Raw genomic sequence first — 24,344 nt, 5'->3', positions numbered from 1 at the left:
TAGTCTGAGTACTTCACAAAATACAGGATGATTTGAGGTCATGTCATACTAATAGCTCCAAAATAGCCACAACAGGTCTGGTATACTTATCTTCTACTCATGATGGTATGCCAACTGATCTCTCTCCACCTAACACTGATTCCTCTCACAGGACATAGGATGCATTCTCTATCCCAATCCACAGATGCTTCACCTCAAAGCTTGGCTGGTCCATGGTTCTGGGGCCTGGAAATAACCTGCTCAGACACAGTCAAAAAGATACTTTAGAATAACAGGCATGACTCGACCAAAGGCACTTACATTCACAAATGGACTAGATTTCACTGCTGATGTACCAAGTTGATGCAGTGGCTCTGTTGCCACTTATTTTTGACTACATTCTACACCTCAAACAGTCAGGATTGGCCAGTAGCTCTAATTAGAGTACACTTGGTGACAATCACTACTTTTCACTCACCCATTGATGGTCGCTCCATCTTCACACATCCATTCATGAAGCGCTTCTTGAGGGGTATTCAAAATCTCTGTCCCCATATACAAGACCTGACCCAAGCCTGGTCCTACATTCTCTGACTAGGCCCCCTTTGAACCAATGGCAACCTGTTCTTACATCTACCTATCAGTGAAAATGGCCTTTCTTGTCACCATCACCTCTGCTAGATGAGTGGGCGAAATCATGGCCCTCCTGGCATATCCACCATACACAGTGTTTTATAAAGGCAAAGTTACACTACCACGCCCAAGATTCTTATCTAAGGTCCCAACACCTTTTCATCTCAACCAACCAATACACCTCCCTTGCTTCTTTCTGAAGCCACACAGTAATCAACAGGAGGCAGCTCTACACACCCTAGACATGAGGTGCGCATTAGCCTTCTACTTGGACAGTACTAAACCCTTCTGGAAATTGCCACAATTATTCCTCTCCACCACTAAAAGATCCAGAGGCACTACTATATTGAAACAATGCCTCTCTAAATGGATCTCACAGTGTATACGTTTATCTTACAAACTCCACGATAGAAAACCTTCTACCTCAGTCAGAACACATTCCACATGATCGTTGCCTACCTCAATTGCCTTTCTTAATAATGTTCCCATTTATGACATTTGTAAGGCTGCCACATGGGCATCGACAGACACTTTCACTTGGCACTACACTATTATGCACACTCTCCTTGGACATGCTGTCCTATCGTTGGCAGTACATGTCACTCCAAAGCCCATCCTTCCAACTAGGGGCACTGCTTTATAGCCACCTACAGTGGAGCACCCACAGGGACATCACTCAAAGAAGAAGAGAGAGTAACTCACCCTGTTCAGTAATTGAGGTTTTTCAAGATGTGTCCCGCTATGGGTGCTCCACTCTCCACCCTCTTCCCCTCTGCTTTGAAGCCAAAAACATAAGCTCTGCGGCAGAGAAGGAACTGGGGGCAGTCAGACCATACAGTACTATATACACATCCCGCGCACACCACGGGAGAGGGGAGGTGCACATGTGAAGTCCATCATGCACAGTTGGTGAAGATCTCTGTTCCCAGGTGCGGGGGGTGCTGCTGCACTTAAAGTGGAGCGCCCATAAGGACACACATCTTAAAGAACCTCAGTTACTGCACAGGATGAGTAAACCTCTCTTTAATTCATATGCCCAGCTCTGCCAGCTAGACCAGGTTGAAAGCGCCACGAAATTTGAGTGAAAGTTCTGGTTTATGGACTTGGAGGGAGGGGATTCAGAGCAACACCCAGGTCAGAGCCCTATAAAACATACTCTAAGAGACCACGTTTTAAATCTTTCACCATGGTGGCTTCAGCCATACTCAAATGTGACACAAGCACAACTGTTCTGCATATATCCAGATGAAATTAGTGTGTGTGTCAGTGTGGAATGTTGTGTATTTATTTCATCAAAGAATCTGATGTACTGCACGTGCTCAGTATGTCATCTTCAATCTCTCCTAATGTTTAAAGGTTTGTTTTTTTTTCCAAAACCACTTGTTACTAACTTGCATAGCTACTATTCATCACTGAAGATCACAGATTTATGCCAAATTTGACATTCTAAAATAAAATGAAGCTGTCTGAGATATAATGATGCAAAAAAACCAAACATATTTTAAGTATAAAATAGGTCTGTTTATTTTGCAGTTGGGAATAGACATTGCCAGTCAAAACCAGTTCAATTTTCTTGAAACTTTAAAATAAAAATCACTTTTCAGGTGAGACCAATTATAAAACAATATTGGCCCATACTGAAAATCATTGAGAAAATTGTAAACAATTTGAGAATAAGCATTTAGAAGCATGAAATGCCCAAATCAGCATCACTAGCTCCTCTCTCTAATGTATGCACAATAGATTTATATACACTATTTAATTTGTCAGCAAGAATTGTTCTTTTAATAATGGTGGATTTTTTTTGTGTCCAAGCTTGTCATTGTGGAATCCACTCTTTTTTGTAAAGTGAACTACATTATAAGAAGCAAATCTGAAACCATTTTCAATCCTTGGCAACACTGATGCACTATTTTCATTTAGAAAAGGCACACAATTACACAGCTGTAAGTATTTTAAAAATCAGATTTACTTCCCTTCTATTGAATTACTGTTGGAAATCAAAGTAAAGGTTTTTATTTTTTTTTCTTTTAACATATTTCAAATAAGTATCAAAACTAATAAGCATTAAGGTTGATGACTAGCTTTCTGCCATTGTAAAATCTTTCGCTCTAATCTCAAAAGCACTATTAAAATGGACAAAGGACAGACTTGAAGGATTTCCTGCATCTCCCATAGGCATGCTATGGTTTCATTTTGGTTTAAAAAGCAATAATCTACAAAACGGTATGATCTACCTACAATCCTACAATAGTGATTTTAGCAACTAAAGTAAAAAAATCTAAATCTTTTAATATATTAAAGATATATTTTATTAGTATAGAATATGCATGAATAAAAGCATAATAGATTTCAGCTAACATTAGTTGTGGAAAAAATGTCTTTACTGTATTTGAAATGTACACATTTCTGTTACTACATCATTTTATAGTGTTTGCCAGCACTGTTAATTGGTTTGTAATTTTCCTTTCTTACTCCTTCAAACTAAAAAGAATAGATGGGATATAAAACCATTACAAAGAAAATTTCCTACCCTTGTGTGGAAGTTTTTCCATTTTTTTAAAAAAAGTAAATTTCCATATTTGCTTAACAGGTTTTTCAAAGTTTTTATTCCTGTGATTCTGGGGAAATAGTAACTAAACAAACAGGGTCTGCTTTTCAGATGGGATGCTGCGCACTCATAGCTCCATTTAAAATCAGCAGGACCTGAAGGAGCTCAGCATGTCTGACAATCAGCCCCAAAGTTGTTTTTTTAAGGTTAGAAATAATATTATTTCCTCTCTCTCTCTCTCTCTCTGTGTGTATGTGTGAAATATATTTATTTAGAGAGCAACAAGGACAGGATATCAAATCTTTTCAGAGGGAATGTTCATTTGTAAAAGTTTAGCTTTCTTCTTGGCAGTGTTGGAGCGGAATGTTGGATTTAATTTAAAATGATTAATGAGATTTTGTCAGACTCCCTGCCTTTACCACCACTGCAGTTTGTCAGCACAACAACCTGGGAAACCCGGACGCCACTCTGTCGCCCCAAACAGCTTTCCAGGAAAAAATAAACCTGAGTAACAAGTGCCAGGTACATGTCAATGGTATTGTCTTTCAGCTGTTGACAGTTTAACTCTAAGTTAGGACATTTACACATTCTGAGGAAGTGAACATCATTCATTATTTAAATAGTCTGGTTTTGAAAATGGATACAATTATACTCTTTTTAGAATGTTTTCATAGCAGACATTTAACTTACTTTTAAATGTATATAAAAAAATCAGATCCCAGAAATTATATTTTAATTAAAAGGAAGGGTGAACAAGCTAATATGGTTCAAAAACTTGTTCAAATACGTTTTTCTGGAGCAACCTGTTTTATAATCAGAAATGAATCTGAGAGTTTCATCCTTACAACCCCTAATTCATGTGAGTAGGTTATTGCAGCCAAAAGAACTACTGACCATAAGTCAAGTTTTGCCATATAAGGCCCCAAGTTAGGCAAATTTATACATGCCCAAACATTGTGGTCAGAATCTATTTCATAATCCTATAAAGATCACTTATGCAATAACCACATTTAAAGAAAATGAGTAATTCTTTGGGAGGTGCTTTTTTGTTTGTTCATTCTGTTTTTTAAGAAAATTCTTTTTCTCACCTTCTGTGATTTGATTTTTTTCTGTTGTGCAGAAATTTAACTTTGCCCACACAAAGCCTGCATGTTTGGACTCTTTATGAATGAGGTGTGAGGAGGCTAGGGAGGTAAAATTCATTCCACAGCCACGGTTAGGGGCACCCACACAGCAGCCCCTTTTGGCCAGTTGTATGGGGCACTGAAACCATTAGATCTTTATGTGTATGCATCAACAGTTCCCAACCTCCAACCCATCACAAAATGGACCTTCTGTTCTGACCTTGCAGAGACCAGTTCTCTCAGCCACTCAGCTGGCCAGTCTCCCCATGCAGCCCCATGTGAGCCAAGCACGATACAGGGCTTTGAGCTGGCCTTTTATACCATGGGTGAATCTGGCCCTTCTATAATCAGAGAAGATCCTAAACAGCACAGTTATTGCAAAAACACTTTTCATTGCAAGACTTACATTTGCATTCTACAGCTTGGATCATCTGTGCGACAAAGGAAAAACAAGGAAACTATCCAACTGCAAAACTATTTCTCCTTTCATATATTCCTTGATGATGACTAAGACTCTTCATATGGTAACATGACATGTACACTCTTATTAATGGACTCCACTTAATTAAGTGCATCTGTCATATTTATAACTGGTAGGTACCTTCCATTTCTCATGTGATGTGTCAATGAAAAACTTGTGTATAGGAAAAGTACTACACACTAGAACTGTCTAATTAGAAATATGATCAGAATTGACTAATTTCATCTTTACTAATAAGGTCTAAACAATTAATAAAATAGAGAACTTATAGTTATCTAACTCTTTTGGCAACTTCTGTTTCAACCATCCTTTTTATAAACCTATTAAATATTATTTCCTTTTCTTGGTATTTATCATTATTGTTATTATTTAAGTGTTGACTCAATGCTATATAAGACATAGTGTAATATTCACAGTATTTAAGACTTAATTTGAGGATTTAAATACCAAACAGGCCTTGTACTGGCCCTCTAGATAGTAGTGAATTTCACCCAAAATAACCTGAAATGCTTACAGTATAAAAGCTTGATCCTCTAAAATGAGTCATGTTTAATGTTACTGAAGAGAATAAACATGAATCCTAAGAGACAAAATGGAGAAGACAGGATGTCCTGGACTCCTGGAAAGCCTAGAAGAAGGATTAGTTTTGAGTTACAAGATTGTTGTGTTTGTTCACTTTTTATGGGTATCATGAAAGTAGTGAGCTTGAATACGGAGAAGGGTAATGGCATAGAATACACAACACATATATAACATCAACAATCTTGCTCCTTTTAAAATACAAACTGTATTCTATATATTTTGTTTTTCAGAGTACAGGGTAACAAACATAAGAAATTAGAAATGTAAAATTATTTTACAATGAGTATTGGAAAGTTAAATTACAGATATAAGCTGTAGTACTCCATATCAAAATCATACAAATAAATGTTGCAACCAGTGCATCTTTATGTCTAATAAATTTAATAACCATAAAATGCACATAATTTGTTTTATACCAAGAATATCTCATTAAAATCATCCATGCAAGATTATTAATTTTATCTGTTTAAAGGATTGTCCATTACTTTGTAAAATACAGCAACATTGAAGCATCTTGTGTAGAATTTGTGCTACTTTAGAGGATGAGTATGCTAACAACTGGGAATTAAACGCAACAAAACCATGTTGTTTTTATGCTGCATAAAAAAACCTACTCAAGTGAAATCCTGGCCCCACTGAAGGCAATTGCAAAACTACCATTGTCTGCAATGGGTAGGGATTATACACTCTGTGTTTGGAGTGAGTAAAAGCTGATTAGTAATTTAAGAATTTGTCCCCCTGACAGCATTCCTTTCATAGTTTGAAGATTGTTTCTTTTGCATACCATATAAGCAGATGAACATTGCCATAATCTCAGTAACTATAGAACCAGACTTCTTGCACCCTCTGAAAAAAACTCTTAACAGTGAGGGTGATTAACTCCTGGAACAAACTACCAAGGGAAGGGTGGATTCTCCATCTCTTGATGTCTTCAGATCAATATTGAATGTTCTTCTGGAAGATCTGCAAAACCCAAGATATGCTTTAATCACACATACAAGTTATTGGGCTCAATACAATGGTCATTGGGTGAAATTTGTAATGACCTATGCTATGCAGATCAAACTAGATCTAATGGTTCCTTCCGGTCTTAAACTATGTGAAACGATACAGACAGAACAGTGTATTGGCTATGACCTTGTGTGAATGGGGCAGCACTCACTGAAAATACCAAGGTCAGGTCAGGCTGCAAAAGGGAGAGCAGATAATGACTAGTTTTGTGAGTAACACTGAAGTTAAACTCACCAACCAGTCACAAACTGCTTCTGACCCCCACACTGGTTATTGAGACAATGAAAAAAAGAAATCACACAGCCCCCTTTATTGCATTCCAGTTCTCTGGCTCCCAAGCAGCATATGTGTCCAGTACAGTGAGAAGTTATTTAAAAACTCTGCTCACTATTCAAAATGTTCTTCTGACCCCAAAGGGTCAGCCATGTTACCAGGTCAATATTAGTTTGGATCTTACCCAAAACACCATGATGACAGCCAATCCTTTAGTGTCTAAAACTAAAGCTTTATTATAAAGAAAAAAGAAAGAACTAGAAGAGAGTTGTTAAATGATACAGCACTCAGATACATAGAGAGACTTCAAAGTCCATATATCAGGTTCTTAGCAATATTGGTGAGTTTGCTGGCTTGAAAGTCTCTCTGAAATACATCCACAGCTTGGATGGGTCATTCACTCCTTTGTTCAGACCTTGTTTGTATAAAAGTCACTCCAGAGGTAAGAAGCAGGAACGAATACAAAATGGAAATGATACAGCTTCCCTTTATAGTCCTTTTGCCATCTGGTTTGTACTTCCTGCGTCCCAAACACAAGCTTCACAGCACATGGCATGGAAATACCTTGGAGTCCCCTGTCCAGAGGCATGCCCCTACAAGTCCTGATGAGTCATAAAGTGTAACCCCTAGCTTCTTTCAATGGGTTCTTTATACAGCTGATGACTCTGGATGGGCCATCCAGCAGGGTCAGTGCTGATGCCAATCTGTCTGACGGTATCACCAAGAAATACAGCACAAGTTTGGAAATAGAGATATACCATACATATCTATAATTCATAATACAAAGGTGATACAAACATATAAACAAGATTAGCATACTTGGTCAATTATAACATTTTCACAGATACCTTGGATGGCATATCTGGCATGATTGGCTGCAATTTTATAATATTGATATTAATAATATTATAAAGCACTTACATATTCCGTACAGTGTCACACTGGCCAATGTGAAAGAAAAAGTGAGTGATATCACACTTAGTAAGAGCATCCAGCTTTGATGGGTGCTGATAACCCAATATCAAAAGCCAAAAGAACCCATATCTCACACACACATTTTGGAGTTCCAGACTATAAGACTGACCCTTCTTCTGATCAAAAGAAAGTTGACACACATTCTCACAGGCAACACAGTGGTGCTCTTTTGCATAAATTACCAGGCTTGCATATTGTATTCAGTAACAAGTCACCTGTAGGAATGTTGTGGAAATGTTGTGGCTCAAACAGAGCACTCTAATGAGCAGTATATCTGACCAGTATGATGCACACTCTGGCTGACAATCTGACTACCAGATGGCCTCTGAATGAATCTTTACAAAATAGAATCTTCGAGAGAGGTATTTGCCACCAGCCACATCATAAAGTATTAGAGCTTCTGCTTGAGAACTTAAGTGGGGTAAAAATATGATTCCCCCTCTTATGCTGTGGGATATATCTAATATTCACCTTTCACCCATTTTTTTTTTTTACTCCCAAAAGTCCCATAGAAAATTTGACAGGACAAGGCATAAATTATTCAGCATGGGCTTGAACAGTTTGTTTTCAAATCTCCTAGTCTTTCTGAAAAAGCCTCTGTTCTTGTTCCTGAAGGAAAGTCAGACCCTGCATCTGGGTCTTAAATCTCTTCATAGCAGGTTTGGACTAGGTTTGTTAACAGTCAAACTGTACACATTATCAGTACATGTTAATAACATACTGAAATCATGAAAGCCATCCACCATATGGTTCCATGCTGTCAGATAGAAGCATTTTAAAGTTTGGGGAAATACCAGGGGAAATAACTCCAAGATCTTGCCCTATTTTTATCATTCTTGTCTATCTTTTATCTTTAATGAAGTAAGATCTCTCTCTCTCTACAATGGTGAAAGATACATGGCTTGCTACTATTTTCCCACAATATATTAAAATTCCATTCCTGCGAATTGTCACAAAGATACTTGTGGATAAGGACTATGTACTTCATTTTAGACACAAATTTATCTCCATTCTACTCACATGCAGACTAAAGCCTTTTTATTCTCAACAACCGACAATTAGAATGCTGAATAGTGATGTGCTTATATAAAGCATCTCTTATGTCAAAGCTATTAATTATTTCAAGAGTCTTCATCTACTATTTTAATTGCATCCTTCAATATGAGTTTTCATCCTACATTATGTCCCACAGCTGGGCCTCAGCAGAGTGAGACAAAGGATTTATTTTTATAACAAAAACTAAGAAGATGCCATATAATCCATTGGTATGGTAAATATTAAAGCAATCATTAACTAAGTTTACAGCAATCAAGACCGGTAAATAATACATTGAACTCTGTCACACTACCTTATGTGATGCTGAGTGGTAAAGAGTCTCAGATATACATTTTCGTCAGCAAAACAAAATGTACATAGCCTCAATTCAGCATATTTTATTCATAGGAAAATATGCTTACTTTGAGCATGTGAGTAATCATAACCTTATTCAGTAAAATCCTTAAGTATGTGTTTAGATTTAAGCATGTGAATAATCCCATCCCTATTCAGTAAAGCACATACTTAGCTTTAAACACCTGGTTAAGGCCCATTGAAGCCAATAAGACTCAAGTGCGATGTTGAACTCCACATGATTTTATGAAATATGCTAATGAATGTCAATATACTATAACTGGAATATGCTTCATGAAAGAGGTCTCTTATAAGATATCATTACAAAGCTTATCATCTATTGAATATGGTCATCCTATTTGTATAAATGTATCCTTCTTGTATCTGAAACTAGGAATATGAAATATAACTCTGAGATCCTATTGTAATTATACAAATTGTGGGCCATTAATGGTGGTTTGGAATCTTGATCGCTCCCATCAACTAGGACAATTGATTGTAAATGGCTCTATTTACTTGCAAGCCTTCCTGTGAGTCAGGCCAGGAAGAATGAAGGCTTGGATTCTCACAGGACATGTGACCATGTCAGTTGGTACTGGAATCCATCTTAAATGTGGTGCTTTTCCATTTAGGAGGAAGGGTGGTGACCCAGAGAGACAAAAGATTTCCGCCTTGTGTCAAAGCTATATAAGGGGGTGGAACAGAACAAAGAGGGTTCCAGTCATGAGAAATCCCCTCGTTACCACCTGAGCTGGAGCTAACAAGAACTGTACCAGGGGAAAGGATTGGGCCCAGACTAGGAATGAGTCCAGTCTGTAAAAGAAGCTTATTGGAACATCTCTGAGGGTGAAATTTTATCTGTAATCAGTTTCTTAAATGTATTAGGCTTAGACTTGTGTGTTTTGTTTTATTTTGCTTGGTAACTTACTTTGTTCTGTCTCTTATTACTTGAAACCACTTAAATCCTACTTTTTATACTTAATAAAATCACTTTTGCTTATATATTAACCCAGAACAAGTAATTAATACCCGGGGGAGCAAGCTGTGCATCTCTCTATCAGTGTTACAGATGGCAGACAATTTATGAGTTTACCCTGTATAAGCTTTATATAGAGTAAAACAGATTCATTTGGGGTTTGGATGCCACTGGAAGTTTGGTGTCTGCGAGCTGGAGACAGGAGCACTTCTTAAGCTGTTTTCAGCCAAGTCTGCAGCTTTGGGGTGCATGGTCCAGACCCTAAGTCTATGTTGCAGCAGGCTAGCATGTCTGGCTCAACAAGGCAGGGTTCTGGAGGCACAAACTGGCAGAGAAAACAGGCTCAGAGATAGTCTCAGCACATCAGGTGACAGTCCCAAGGGGGTTTCTGTGATTGAACCCGTCACATCAAGCAAGTGCATAAGTGCTTTGCTGCAGCTGGGTTTATAGTGCCTATGCAGATCCCACTGAAATCAATGGGAGCTGAATCAGGCCCTCTATGATTTGTATTACAAAAGGTGACCACAGTATGCAAATGAGAGTGATAGAAATGCCCATAAAATGAATTAAATAAAAAGAAATGAGAACAAATCAGGCAAAGCCTATATACAGGGAATATGATCACAAAGAAATAGAGTTTGTACCAGTCTATGGGCAGTAGCCTGAGTCCTTCTGGAGCTAGACCACATTAACTGCTTTTAGAACCAAAGTTGTAGATGTAGGTCATGATCCTGCAAATAGTTCCATTTGGGTGAGTTCAAGAGTTCTTCTAGAACCTGGAACAGCTTGCAGGATGGGACCATACTTCTCATTGTACTTTCCTCAAAACTCTTTATCACCATTCCCATTTTACAAAAGGAGAAAGCTGCAGCTCAGAGCAGTGACTGTATATTGTAATTTCTTCTAATTAACTCACTAGTCAACTGTGTACATGACTAATTTTTTTGTAAGTTGTGTTATGGGGGGTTTTTCTTGGTATTTTTGTTTTGTTGTTTTATTTTTAGAGAATGATGGTAAAGAGTTTACTGGAAGTATTTGATACTCAATGGGCCAGGTATTTGGGTACAGCCAGAATGTATAGAACACAAATCAGAATGTAGTGTGCAATAGTAGCTTAAATCTTTCCTTTGCATAGCCCTAATATTGGTGCTGCTCTATGCATGCTATTCCTCCTGGGCTGGGTTACAGCAGCCTGAGGGATCCTCTAATTTATGCCAACCTTTAATGGCTAGTGAATGTCAAAAACACAGCCTCAGATCACTTAGGTGGGCCTATCCCTCATTTCTGCAGCAACATCCCCTTCCCCCTGCTAGTCTGGGAATAGAGAGAACATGTGGCATACCAGCCCCTAAACTAGCTTTACACAACCATAGGATCTCCCTTGCACTGGTGTGATCCTTCCTGGGGGTCACATGGGGGAATGATAGTGGCAGCATGGCACAAGAGTAGCCATAGTGCTCTGGAGGTAAGGCCTTTTGGTTTTTATTTTATTTAACATTTCCTGGGAATTTATCAGTGTTTATAAAAAAAAAAATTAAAAATGGATGAAAATCAGCAAAAACTGAAAATGAAGGAGCAACGGGCAGGGGGTTGATGGGTGTCTTCTATTCCCTGTTGGTCTGTTGCTTAAGTGGTCGGATGGTCTTGGCTACTGCAATCTGGCTATTTACCTATCTCATTCCCTGCTACACAGAAGAAATAGATGGGGCTGGGCTGAAGGGCTGGTGTCAGGAAGGGGCTCTGTCCAGCAGGGAAAGCAGTTGGAAATTATCACCCACCTCCCTCAACCACTGTGAGACAGGCAGGGAGCCCCTCCCAGCTGCCAGGACCCAGCCCATTGTTTGGCTTGCTCCCCCTCTGCACAGCAGCCAACATCAAGCAGAAGTTACTCTACACTGTGCCATTCGGTGAGGACTCTGCAAGGGAGGAGACAGGTGCAGGGAGTTCCAGACAGTACTTGCAAAAATTGGGTTAAAAGTGGGTAAACCCCAAATACTTGCTTTTTAAAAACTGGGGAAATTTTCATATAAATGTGGTAAAGCTGAAAACAAAGGGCCTAAGGCTATGCCCAGTCTGTCTTTGTTAGTCATGACTAGTTATGTAAGTCACATGGTATTGTTTTTGTTCCTCAACTAGATACCCAGGAGGAGCCAAGAGGGTTTGAAGCCAGTGTGAATTTGAGATAGTGAATAAACACGATTAGAGAGACATTGTTAAACCTTTTCCTTTCTGGCCCATGCAGGCCTTCCCCAAGGCATCATTCCTATAAATATGAAACCACGGTAAGAGCAATTATCTGGATGCAGAATTTAACTTTCTGTCATCATATTCACACAAAGTAATTGTGTGAGGGAGTGTTCTCCAGAGCAAATACTAATGTGAGTTTAAAACGTCCTATGCCAAAGAGCTCAGGCATACGTGTATAAAATTTGCTCTCTAAAAGCATTCATGCAAGTAAAATTCAATTGCTCAAATATTGCAAAACTGAACACAAAAAGAATGAACAAGACACAACAAATTCATTTCTACATTTGAGTTCACAGTTTCAATTTTTGCTACTGATTACTCAATTTATTCCTTGTCCTATGCATGCCCCAGTGCACAGAAATTACAATAATGCACTCTATCTGTCCTCTATAAATATCTAAAAATAGAAATACCTCAGCTCTTATTTCCTCTCCCTCACCACTCAGTGCTGTGTGCCTTTTTAGGTGCTGTGCCTTGCGCCTGAAACAGCACCCCCTTTTCATGAATGCCAAGTAACTTGCTCCCCTTCAAGTCCCTCTTCAAATCCTTACTAATCTAATTCTAACCTTTCCAGTGGCACAGTCCACTCCTTCTGAGGCACCCGATATGCAACAAAACATCTATCTATCTATCCATATATGCTACAACACACACAAGAAATCTTCAAAGAGGAACAACTTATGTAAACTGCTTTCCTTGTAAGATAATGCTTTCCCAAAAGCCCTATTCCCTTTGACATATTCTCTATTTTTTCTTCCTACTCACCATAATCAGCCTTCATTATTTGTTGTGATCTCTGTCTAAATTATGCAGTAAGCTTCTGGAGAATGGAACTAGTGAATTTTGGGGCTTGTAGTTGTCATATCTTACTTAATGACCCTGAAAGCAGAAAATGGAATTCCTATGATTTTAAAACTGGCATATTTAACTGGGGTGCATGTGAGAAAAATATACATGACCATGATCACACTGTAACAGGGAGCTAAAATTTATAAGGGATATAAAGGAACTATTATAGGACATGCTCTCTTTAAATAATTATATGATGTGTCGAAGGGGTAACCATTTTGGTCTCAGATCCTCAGATGTAGAAAGAGACTGAGGAAACTGGTTGACAATGCAGATGAGATTAAAAAAAAATGACGTGCATGTTGACATCGTTTTGGGGATTAGTTGTGACGAATATAATGGGAGTTAAGCAATTATTTTTTGAAGTAGTGTGTGACTTTTATGCAGTTTACAAGAGCAGATATCGCATTCTGACAGTGTATGGGATTGGTGCTTTTTATTTGTGAATTGTACCTGTAGCGTCAAGGGGACAGATTCAGAAATGGTGGAACAATGTGCAGTTTCATTGGCTTTAATGGAGTGGAAGACATTTATACCAGATCTGAATTTAGCCCAAGAACCCATTTCTCTTCACATTTTCATTTTTGTGTGATAGCAATATACTGTATAGAATACAATGTTATTGGTTGGATTTTATGATACTAACATTACAGCCATTAAACATTACCTGGTGGGGATGTCACAACCATGAAATCTGCAGTTATTCCTGCTAGCTCACATTGGGTGTGCCACTTGTTCTCTCTCTTGCTCATATTGCAGTGCAATTACCGAGGATCTTCAGAGTATATACAACTGGGAAACCAAGTAAAGAAAGGAAAGGAGGAGTACTTGTGGCACCTTAGAGACGAACAAATTTATTTGAGCATAAGCTTTTGTGAGCTACAGCTCACTTCATAGGATGCATTCAGTGGATGCATCCGATGAAGTGAGCTGTAGCTCACGAAAGCTTATGCTCAAATAAATTTGTTCGTCTCTAAGGTGCCACAAGTACACCTTTTCTTTTTGCAAATACAGACTAATACAGCTGCTACTCTGAAACAAGTAAAGAAAGTTTTAGTTACTTCAAATAAGAGAAAACCAACTCATGAATAGCACCTCCTCATGTATTTCTATTATTTAGTTCATACTGGGAGTAATATACATATAGGCTGGATCCTAAAATGGTTTATACTAACAGGCCTGTTGACATCAGTGGAACTATACTGATTTGCACTGGATGAAAATCTGGCCCTCTACTCTAACCCCAAATCAAAGTCAATTATTTTCATATTTGGAGAAGGAAAAATATTATCCCAGTGCTCTTGTGATTTCACACCATAAGAAACGTAACAGGTTTGTGACTTCTGTTTGGTAAACCGAGTCCTGATGCTGAAGTCCTCCCACAGACAAAACCTCTCATTGACTCCAAGAAGTGCACAAGTTTTCTTTAAGGCTCATATATTTCTTTGCCATTGAATCTTCTCAATGGAAAAAACAGAGAATTATATTTAGCAAGAACTATAGCCTTCAATTACAAATATGTTTCAAATTAAAGTAAAATTTACAGATGACTGAAATACAAAGACTCCTTTTCTGACTGGAATCTCCAGTAAACTTTGATCAGTTCTAGTGATATTATAAAGCATTTCACAATTCCCAGATTTAACGTTTTTCAGCAGTTTATTCTTGAATTCCTGTCTTCTCCAATACAGATATCACTGAGAATTAAAAGGCAAAACCTGCTCAAATATGTGTGTGTGTGTGTATACCTTAGCAGAGGGAAAACATTTAAGGAAGACTGACTTCATAATAAAGAATTTTATTTATTTATTTATTTGTACATTTTGCTTGTCTCTGGCTCTTTCTATGTAGTGTTTCTTCTAGAAAGGTGTATCATTTTAGAGGGGAAAATGCTAATATTGTTAGAACTTTTAAATGGGTGGGCAGAATAATGCTTATGCCCCAAGTATATTTTAGGCTCTCAGGACAGGATATTTTAGGGGTTTTTTTTAATTTAATGTACTAATTTACAAGTAAGTTACCTGTGGATATCTGAACTCCCAAAGAGAATCAAAAGGAGAGTTACATTATTGTGGATCGTATTCCTCTGTAGGGTTTAGACAGAACAAATCCAGCATCTTGGCAGTGGGGTTAGACTTGATGACCCTTGTGGTCTTCTCTACCCCTATGATTCTATGAAGACACACAGAATATTGCTGAAATGGTGTGAACTTTGCCTCCCTATCAAACAGTACTATACCTTTAAGAGGAGAGGGTCTGTGCCAGTTATCTGCTGTAGCATCAGAGACATGAGAAGTTGCCATAAGTAAAGAGTTAAGCAAAGCAACCTTTGGAGATTTAAAGGGTGACTCAGGAAAAATTAATCATCCTGTCCTTGCTCAAACTCTAAACTTCGGCAGGGCACTTCCCGGAGAATAAAGAAGGGGGAACCCCTAATTGATGGGGGGAGGGTGCAGGACTTCTCGCTTTATATTTCTCTCTTTTGGAGGGTCTTATGATCTTCCTAGGTGGTGAGAGCTGGAGCACTTTTTAAGCCATGGAAACTGGAATAAATGTATTAACAATGAAGGATTTCCAGTACGCTTCTCATCGGCAGCGCATCCATGGAGTTACACGTGCACGACTGTCGTCCCGATTCCCAGTTCAGAGGAAATCACAATTTGCAACTGCACCTCCCTCTCGCTGCTCCTCCTGTGCAGGGGAATCATTGAAATGAGCTCCCTTGCCGCCTCCTCTCCGGCCCCGCCTGTTCACTCCCTACTCCGGCAAAACATCCCATTTCCCATGCAAATCGGCGGGATCTGTACACTTTTCTCCCCGCGGAGTCAGGGCATGATGGCATCTTTTCCTATGATCTTGTCGTGGACAAGTGCTGTAGCAGCTCAAGTCTCAGCAGATCTTCAACTGACGTAAAGCGTCCACTGAATTCAATGGTGCCATGGCAGTTTACACCAGCTGAGGATCTGCCCCGAAAATAATTAGAAGGAATCTAGTTGCGACAAGACACCCAAGAACTGGATCCGGTGGACTGTTCGGTTGCCCAAGGAATGCAATGCGGGCTGTCCCCGCTCATAGAAAGAGAACGCACTCTTTCTATACAAGACACCGCATGAGAAAAGAGCCACCCTTCATCTGTAAGGCAATAATGGGGAGAGGGAGAGGGAGAGAGAGAGAGAGAGAGAGAGATCCTGTCACCCCTTGGGGCACAGAACCTTTGGACTGAAACTAATTCAGTCAAATTAGGAGAAAATTGCAAAACAGCAAAAATAAAAATGAAAATGAATCCGACTTGTGTGCAATGCTAGTGATGGTAAAAGAGCATTTCAGTCATTGAGGCGAGTCAGACAAACTAAATTCAGATTTACCCATCCCACTGAAGGCATCAGTCAAAATTGGTCTGAGATGCAAATCTGTTGGTTTCCCTCTCAGTGAAAGTGAAATTTAGCAATAATGAATTACTGGAACCATTTTCCTTTTCCAAGCAGACAGCACACATTTATCTTTTCACTGCGATTAGGGGAGAGCCCTAGGAGCTGCTGTTTGATCTCAGATGTAAACCACAAAAGAATCCGAACAGCATAATTGAGTAGTAAAAGATATTTTATCCCCGAAGATTATTCGGTAGATAAATTTCACATGTAAAGCCAATTTATTCTGTCTTTATCTCAGAACAAATGTAAGGCCTCAACTAGTACCATTTAAGTGGCTGGAAATAGGGTAAATTATATTGCAATTATTGTCCCTCACAGGTGATATTGACGATAACTTTTTGAAAACTCTCCCCTAAACTCCCTTGTGTTTTACCATTATTTGGCTCTGCAGATTCAGTGTAAGACATGAAATAACTTGCACGCCTCGGGAAAATAATTGACCTATTAGGCACCAGCGATGTAGAGTTTCACAGTTTATTTAATTTGTGAAGGTACAAATGCAGATTGGATTAAAGAAAAACCAAGTCCTCTCTAAAAAGAAAAGGAGTACTTGTGGCACCTTAGAGACTAACAAATTTATTAGAGCATAAGCTTTCGTGAGCTACAGCTCACTTCATGGGATGCAGCCTGCTTAGATCCTTTGCAGGTCTAACTATTGTAAAACAACATCAGGTTTATGGTCATTTCGCCTGTGTCACCAGCACGTAAATCACTGTCTGGGTTCCCGCCGCAGGATGGAGAGACAGCAGGGCAAACCGCTTCGGCACGGTTGGGGTTGGAGTTAACCTGGGCTACTGCCACCAGATTATTTGCCGCGCAGCTTTTTGCAAGCTGCCCCTTTGCGATCCTGTTGTCTTACAGGACGACCAAAAAGGGCACGTGTAACTTGCAACAGAAACAAGCCGCGAAAGCATCCCATGCATTCTAGCGTCACTCCTGGTGCAGTTATCAAAGCCAATTACATCTCCTCTTTGTTTTCCTTGTGTAAATGAACGGGGGAATCTGGCGATGTCTCGAGTGTTTATCTCTTTATTTGAAATGAGAATATACAAAATAAACCTGCATTTTTCTTGCATTCGGGTGGGTTGTTTGAAGTCTCCAGGTTAGGAATTTAGATAAGAGGAATCGCAGGCAAGCATAGCTACATATCAGGGTGCCAGACACCAGATAACCTTACAAGTACCTCCCTCTCCGCCCCAGGGGCTGCCTTCACAGGCAAGGGGAGAAAAGGTTCTTCACCTTCACAGAAGAGAAGGACAAGCTAGGATCTCCGAATCGGATCAATCAGGAGTTAAATCTCCACTACCAGATCGGGGGGAGACCCTCGTGATAAAAAAAAGGACCCCAAATACTGAGGTCTTCAAGATGCAGTTTTGATTATTACAATTTCCCAGCAGTCCCATACAAAAAAGCAGGAAGGGCACATCTGGGGTTCTGAGGAAGAAACATGTTATATATTGGGTTTTTTCCACATAAAGGACCAGAGCCTGTGATCTTTACTAAAGCTTTCACTGGGACAACTAGGAACTTTGAGTGAGTAAGGACCAAGTAAAGACAGCAGGATTTTATTCTTAGTTTTCTACAATAAGGGGCCCAATAAGGTGAAGCCCTTGCGCGCCCTAAAAAAGTCCTATTTGAAGTGCACTGTCCTTTATCCTGCTTAGTGCTGAGCACCAGATGAGAGTAGGGACTAGGGAGCAATACGCTGGGTCCGGCTGTCTGAGAGTATTAAATGGGCAAGAAATATAGGATCTTTTCACGTGGACTTTGTTCAGATAATTTGTTCCCACTAGGAGGAGGATTTGGCGATTAGAGTATAAATGGAAAGAACAAACAACTCTTTTTATGCTCACACTGATTGCAAGACGGAAAGCAGGGCGGAATTTTATTTTATATTTTTAAGAGGGGGAACCTTATTTTTTTTAAAGACCAATGGGGGAGGGGGTTCAACTGTCAGCTGTTTTCCAAACATCACATTAATGCTGCCCAGAGCTTTGTCGTAATGTGACTTTACTGTTTTCAAATGTGTTTTCCAACCTGTAATCGTCTGTAATGTCTCGGCATAGAACAATGAAAGCAAACTAGGAAGGGGTGCACTGGGATTTTTTATATATGTGTGTATTTATTTTTGCAAAGCCAAGCCACATTTTTCATTTTGATCAAAGCAATAATCCCAAAGGGCAAGGGGGGCATTTAAAAGCAGATAGTTTTCCCCTTTATTTGATTACAGACCATTTCGTTGACACTTTTTCGTCCCCCTGTACTTCAAATAAAGGGTTTTAAACAAGTGTAAAATGCACGGCCACGTTTGAATCGGAGACTCAAGAGCGTTAGTGTTTTCATTTGCCTCTGTAATGCAGAACAACGACCGAGATATATTTACACTTCAAAAGTTTAACACACACGCAGGGAACTTTTAACTTTATGAGCATATTAACAGCGACCTTCAATACTCTATTTCAATTCTATATAGACCATCAGAAAGAAAAGTGGTATTATGACAACTATATGGCATAGTTTTGATCACAAGACCAGTGCTCTCTTGTTTAACCTACTGGTTCGAAAATACTGGAAGGTGTTTATATTTACGGCCCGAAATTATTTTCTAAACACAAGTCCTCCAAACAGTTAGAGCTTTCAAAATAGGAAGGGTTTATTAATTATTATTAGTAGTAGTAATAGTAGTAGGTCTCCAGGAACATTGCAAAATTAACTGTTAAGTCTCCAAGTATTTTACACAATAAAACTGACCGATTATTTTTAACGGACACCAACTAAATTCTTTCAACGAATCTGGATGCAAAATACATGTAAAATAATGTTCAAATTTTAAATTGTCCAATGTGCGTGTGGCGGGAACCCTGCAAAAAACTGCTGGCCCACATTGTTGTTAGTCTAATATTTTCAGGCAGAAATTAGATGTGAATAAATCTTTAATCAGTGCTCACTTTGTCTGACTGCGAACAAATAAAATAGCAATAATGTTCTTGTTGCAAAAGCCGCAGGATCAGCTACAAAAGAGTAATATCTCTGGTTTCAGAGTAGCAGCCGTGTTAGTCTGTATTCGCAAAAAGAAAAGCAGGACACCTTAGAGACTAACAAATTTATTTGAGCATAAGCTTTCCTGAGCAATAGCTCACTTCATCGGATGCATGCAGTGGAAAATACAGTGGGGAGATTTATATACATAGAGAACATGAAACATGCACTCTCTGCAGCTGACAATGATAATAAGAACATTACAGATGTTCTGCTTGAAATATCTACAAGTTGCTTAGATTTCTGTCCTGACACTTTTTAAAGGGCGTTTTTAAATAGCCTCAATTGATCTGGTTGTTATTTTTAAAATAGTAGCTTTCTTAGGGTGAAATTCTATTTCTAAGCACAGAAGCTTCTTGATTCAAAAGGGAAGAGTGCGTTTGGGGAGAGGTGAGGAGGGGGGGGGTCCCAATTTGGTCAGGAGTTATTTTTCGGCTACTAGAGAGGTTACTGACTTTAAATATTTTTTCCCCTCAATAACAATTGTTAGACTAAAGATTTTACTCTGCAAACCAAATCCTCCATCCTTGCGCTCCTTTACCAGCAGCCAGTTTACTAAACAGGTTTTATTGCTGACCAATACCCTTTACCCAGGGGGTCTCGTCCATAAGCTAGAGCTAGACAGTATATTTTCCATCCACTGACTGGCTCATTAATGCCAAATATGTGGGTGCTAGTTGCTTCTCATTTACTAATAAAACGTTACTACAGCTAGATTAAAAGTGTATTTGGAGTACACACTGTATCTGAACGGTACTTTCATGCTATTTTTCTCAATGCCTCCTTTCCTGATCTTATTATTACTTGCTCCCGTTTTAATGTTTATAGGTAATAAAGAACTAATTCCATTCTTGGTAATGATTTGCTCAAGGCGCGCATCAATCACTGGCATCAGGACCCATCACAGCCACTAGGGTCCAGTGTCCCACGTGTACAGCTGCTGAGAACGAAGCTCCATGAAAACAAAGGAGGAAATAACAATGTGTATGTATGTCAAGCATTTTGTTTACTGAAGTCTAATTGTAGTGTGGTGAGTATAGAGAATATTCTGTTGTTCAGGAAGGAAAATATTTGAACACAGCGTTGAAGGGGCAGGGGAATATTCTGCATTTGGACGGTGTTTGTAGCATTTCGGATCTTTGAAGCCTCAGTATTTGCTGAGTATAGCTTCTGTGTCCCATCCTACTCCTATTGAATGGCAAAGCTTTAATAGTGCAGGACCAAGCCCTCAGAAATCAATATCAGAACAGAGTATTCTTCTCGCCCGCCTGCCAAACCGGAGATCAAGAAAGCTAACATGTTCAAAATATCATGGCCCGGGTTTTGTTATTTCCCCCCTCTCAAATCCTACATTAATTCCCAGGGAAAGGGCGGGGCGGGAGGGGGGAGAGTTTACTACACTGGGGCTTCAGAGTAGCAGCCGTGTTAGTCTGTATTCGCAAAAAGAAAAGGAGTACTTGTGGCACCTTAGAGACTAACAAATTTATTAGAGCATAAGCTTTCGTGAGCTACAGCTCACTTCATCGGATGCATTTCCGATGAAGTGAGCTGTAGCTCACGAAAGCTTATGCTCTAATAAATTTGTTAGTCTCTAAGGTGCCACAAGTACTCCTTTTCTTTTTACACTGGGGCTGTTGAGCAGAAAGATTGTGTACTCTGATTCCACCAGTTTTATTTATATGGTTTAGGGTAATCCGAACATGGAATCCGAAAAACCCCAAAGTCTGGCAATAATTCCTCCTTCAAAGGATCAGAAAATATACACTCAACAGCACTGAAGCAAGCAGTACTGTCTGTTACAGATAAGTGACATCATGTAGAATCTGAATGCCTTCCCCATTATTCACTTAGAGCAGGTTTTAAGGTTATGTTCCAATTTGAAAATGAGAGTTGGTCTTGCTGCTCCATATTATATTACCCGTCCCTTATGCAATGGATCATCACATTAAATGTCAGACAGAAGAAGAAAATGGAAAACAAGCTCAAATAGAGAGTAGATAATATTTCCATGAAGGAACATTTCGCTCTTTAACAAGCTCCCTGCACGCTACAATTATGCTATAAACTTGTTTTGATGATGCATCAGATTGTAGACTGCAAACCATGGAGCTACTTTAGTTAGTGCTTCTTTTGGGTGGGGTGAAAGGAGGGAAAGTTTTGTTCTAAGTATTAAAGCTGTCTAGCACTAGCACTAGACGAAATCACTATGTACAGTCTTCACTGGCAAATTCACTTTCGCGCTAGCTCTTTTATACCAAAAATTCTGAGTGAGACCATGGTCGAGAGAAATCACTTTTACCTTTATTCTTTGGAACCACTGTCACTATTCTCCTCTCTTGCGACATCTGCTGTCCTTGGAGATCTCCTCTGTCCTCTAGAATGTCCCTCTGTCACCTAGAATGACGCACAATTAAATTAAATGTTTAACAGCTTCTCCCACTACACACATACTTACACTTTTGTTCATTGCATTTTGACAGTGCACAAAAGCCCCCCTCCTTTTCCCATATATGGCACTCCTGGAAAACAATCTGCACCTACTCTGGGAACCCATCAGTTGTTTACACAACCAAGTCTATGCCAAACGCTGTCACAAACGCTGTTCCTTTCTGTTTAGATATTCCAAATGCACTTAAATCCCGGTACTCTGCTAGCAATATTTTATTATTATTTTTTCCACTGGCTGATGCTCCCTCCTTTTGTAGGAAACCCTGTCCAGCTGCAGCAGCCCAGAGAAAATTCATTCGTCTGACTCTAAATCGACTCCAAAGTGCTGAGAAACAACAGCACATCAAAACAGAGCCCAGCATACATTAGTATCTTCAAGATCGTTTAAACAATTGTATCGACTGATTCACTCTGATTCAAGGATTGTTCTGCTCCCTTGATTATACCTGTCTCAGAAATCTGAAGACACTTGCCACAGGCAATTAACTCGGTGTCCATCTCTTTGCCACTCCCGGAATTTTAGCAGCTCTGCTCTGGAGGGGGTTCTCTATTTTAATGATACGACATCGCTACACTGGATCTGAGGCTTTTGTTATTTTGCAGCGGGATCCAACCTTTCATTCTGCTGACGGCTATCATGACCCCCTGCTGCATAAAGGCATTTGTTTTTTGTTTGTTTAATGTTAATGCCCACCTAGCTTCAAACTCTTATGAAAGCAACCTCCAGCCCGCGCACGTCGCACAGGGCAAATTAAGTCAAATATTGAGAGGTCTGCTTATTTTATGACGTTAGCAGGACAGCCGACTCCGTGACACTGACATCTGATTGGTTTCAGAGTAGCAGCCGTGTTAGTCTGTATTCGCAAAAAGAAAAGGAGTACTTGTGGCACCTTAGAGACTAACAAATTTATTAGAGCATAAGCTTTCGTGAGCTACAGCTCACTTCATCGGATGCATTTGGTGGAAAAAACTGTTTTTTCCACCAAATGCATCCGATGAAGTGAGCTGTAGCTCACGAAAGCTTATGCTCTAATTTTTCCACCAAATGCATCCGATGAAGTGAGCTGTAGCTCACGAAAGCTTATGCTCTAATAAATTTGTCAGTCTCTAAGGTGCCACAAGTCCTCCTTTTCTTTTTGACCTCTGATTTAAAGCTGCCTCATCAGGAATAGAAACAAATAACTTAAAAAATAAACCTGACAAGAGCTACAACTCCAAATACGTGTATGGACGATAGAACAGACAAGCAAATAAATCTTGGTTACCTAATTGAAAGGAAGAAGAAAGCCGTTTGTATAAATAGTGCTTCAGAAAGAGGAAAACCAGAACACAAAGGACAGGAGACAACTGGCAGCGCATACGCAGGCGTGTCGACACAGCACGTCCGTGCGCTGCTGGGGTGGAAGCGGCTCGTTCCGATCCTCACGGCGCTTCCCCATTTGCAGAAGGAAGGTAACGAAGAGCTGTCTGGCCGCTGAAGCCTACTTTGTGCGATTACTACGGAGGGATGAGAACCTTGCCTTTTCACAGAGGAATCTGAATTCGCTGGGAGCTTCCCCTCCACCCTCTATTTCTGCTCTATCCACCGCAGAGAAAGATTCAGGAGAAATGGGGGTGGGGAGGATTCAGTGACCAGGGGGAAAAGGATTAGACACATGGACAATTGACATAGGAAGAGAGGTTGGGGAAAACGGAGACTGATTGCTTTAAGAAGGGATAGGAGTAAGAGGGGCACAAGAGAAGGGTATAGAGAAATTAGACGGGCACTTCTATTCACCCTGTCTCATCATACAATAAAGGAACATCCAGGGAAAACAAAAAACCAACCACCCAACCCTGATAAAAGGAAATACTTTGTCACCCAATTAGTCTGTTGTACTCAAGATGACAATGAACAAAGGAGCTTCAGAAAAGGACTAAACAGCTCGGTACATAAGGAGAATACACAGAGATGCTACAAGAAAAGGAGTACTTGTGGCACCTTAGAGACTAACAAATTTATTAGAGCTGTAGCTCACGAAAGCTTATGCTCTAATCAATTGGTTAGTCTCTAAGGTGCCACAAGTACTCCTTTTCTTTTTGCGAATACAGACTAACACGGCTGCTACTCTGAGAGATGCTACAGTAAGGGTTACAAAAATAGACAAATGTTTTGGAAAGGATACAAATTCTCACGTCTTGCTCAGGGCATAAGTCAAACTAACTACTGAGTGTTAGGGGAAAATATGTCTGGGGACTGTTATTCCGTAACTACCCCCTGCAGGGCTTTATTCATCTTCCTGTGATGCAGCTGGTACTGCATTGTAAGATACAGGACACTGGACTATACGGACCATTGGTTCTGCTCCAATATGGC

At 39.6% G+C, this 24,344-nt stretch overlaps 1 long non-coding RNA gene across 2 annotated transcripts; it reads right to left on the bottom strand.

The window, feature by feature from the left end:
* Window positions 1-6,241: 6,241 nt before the first annotated feature.
* LOC122459835 lies at window positions 6,242-23,426 on the bottom strand. Of its 2 annotated transcripts, none has more exons than XR_006280790.1 (5): window positions 23,254-23,426; window positions 21,840-21,934; window positions 13,738-13,862; window positions 12,987-13,100; window positions 6,242-6,313 (listed from the first exon to the last, which is right to left on the bottom strand). It is a non-coding gene; the product is annotated as an uncharacterized LOC122459835 (long non-coding RNA). The 2 variants fall into 2 exon arrangements; XR_006280789.1 differs by lacking the exon at window positions 23,254-23,426 and adding an exon at window positions 19,450-19,559 and having other exon boundaries at window positions 21,840-22,003.
* Window positions 23,427-24,344: the final 918 nt, after the last annotated feature.

Source organism: Dermochelys coriacea, chromosome 4 (assembly GCF_009764565.3).
Source record: "Dermochelys coriacea isolate rDerCor1 chromosome 4, rDerCor1.pri.v4, whole genome shotgun sequence".
Taxonomy (NCBI): domain Eukaryota; kingdom Metazoa; phylum Chordata; order Testudines; family Dermochelyidae; genus Dermochelys; species Dermochelys coriacea.
The sequence above is the reverse complement of the archived record's forward strand: the minus strand, read 5'-3'. Positions and strand labels throughout refer to the sequence as shown.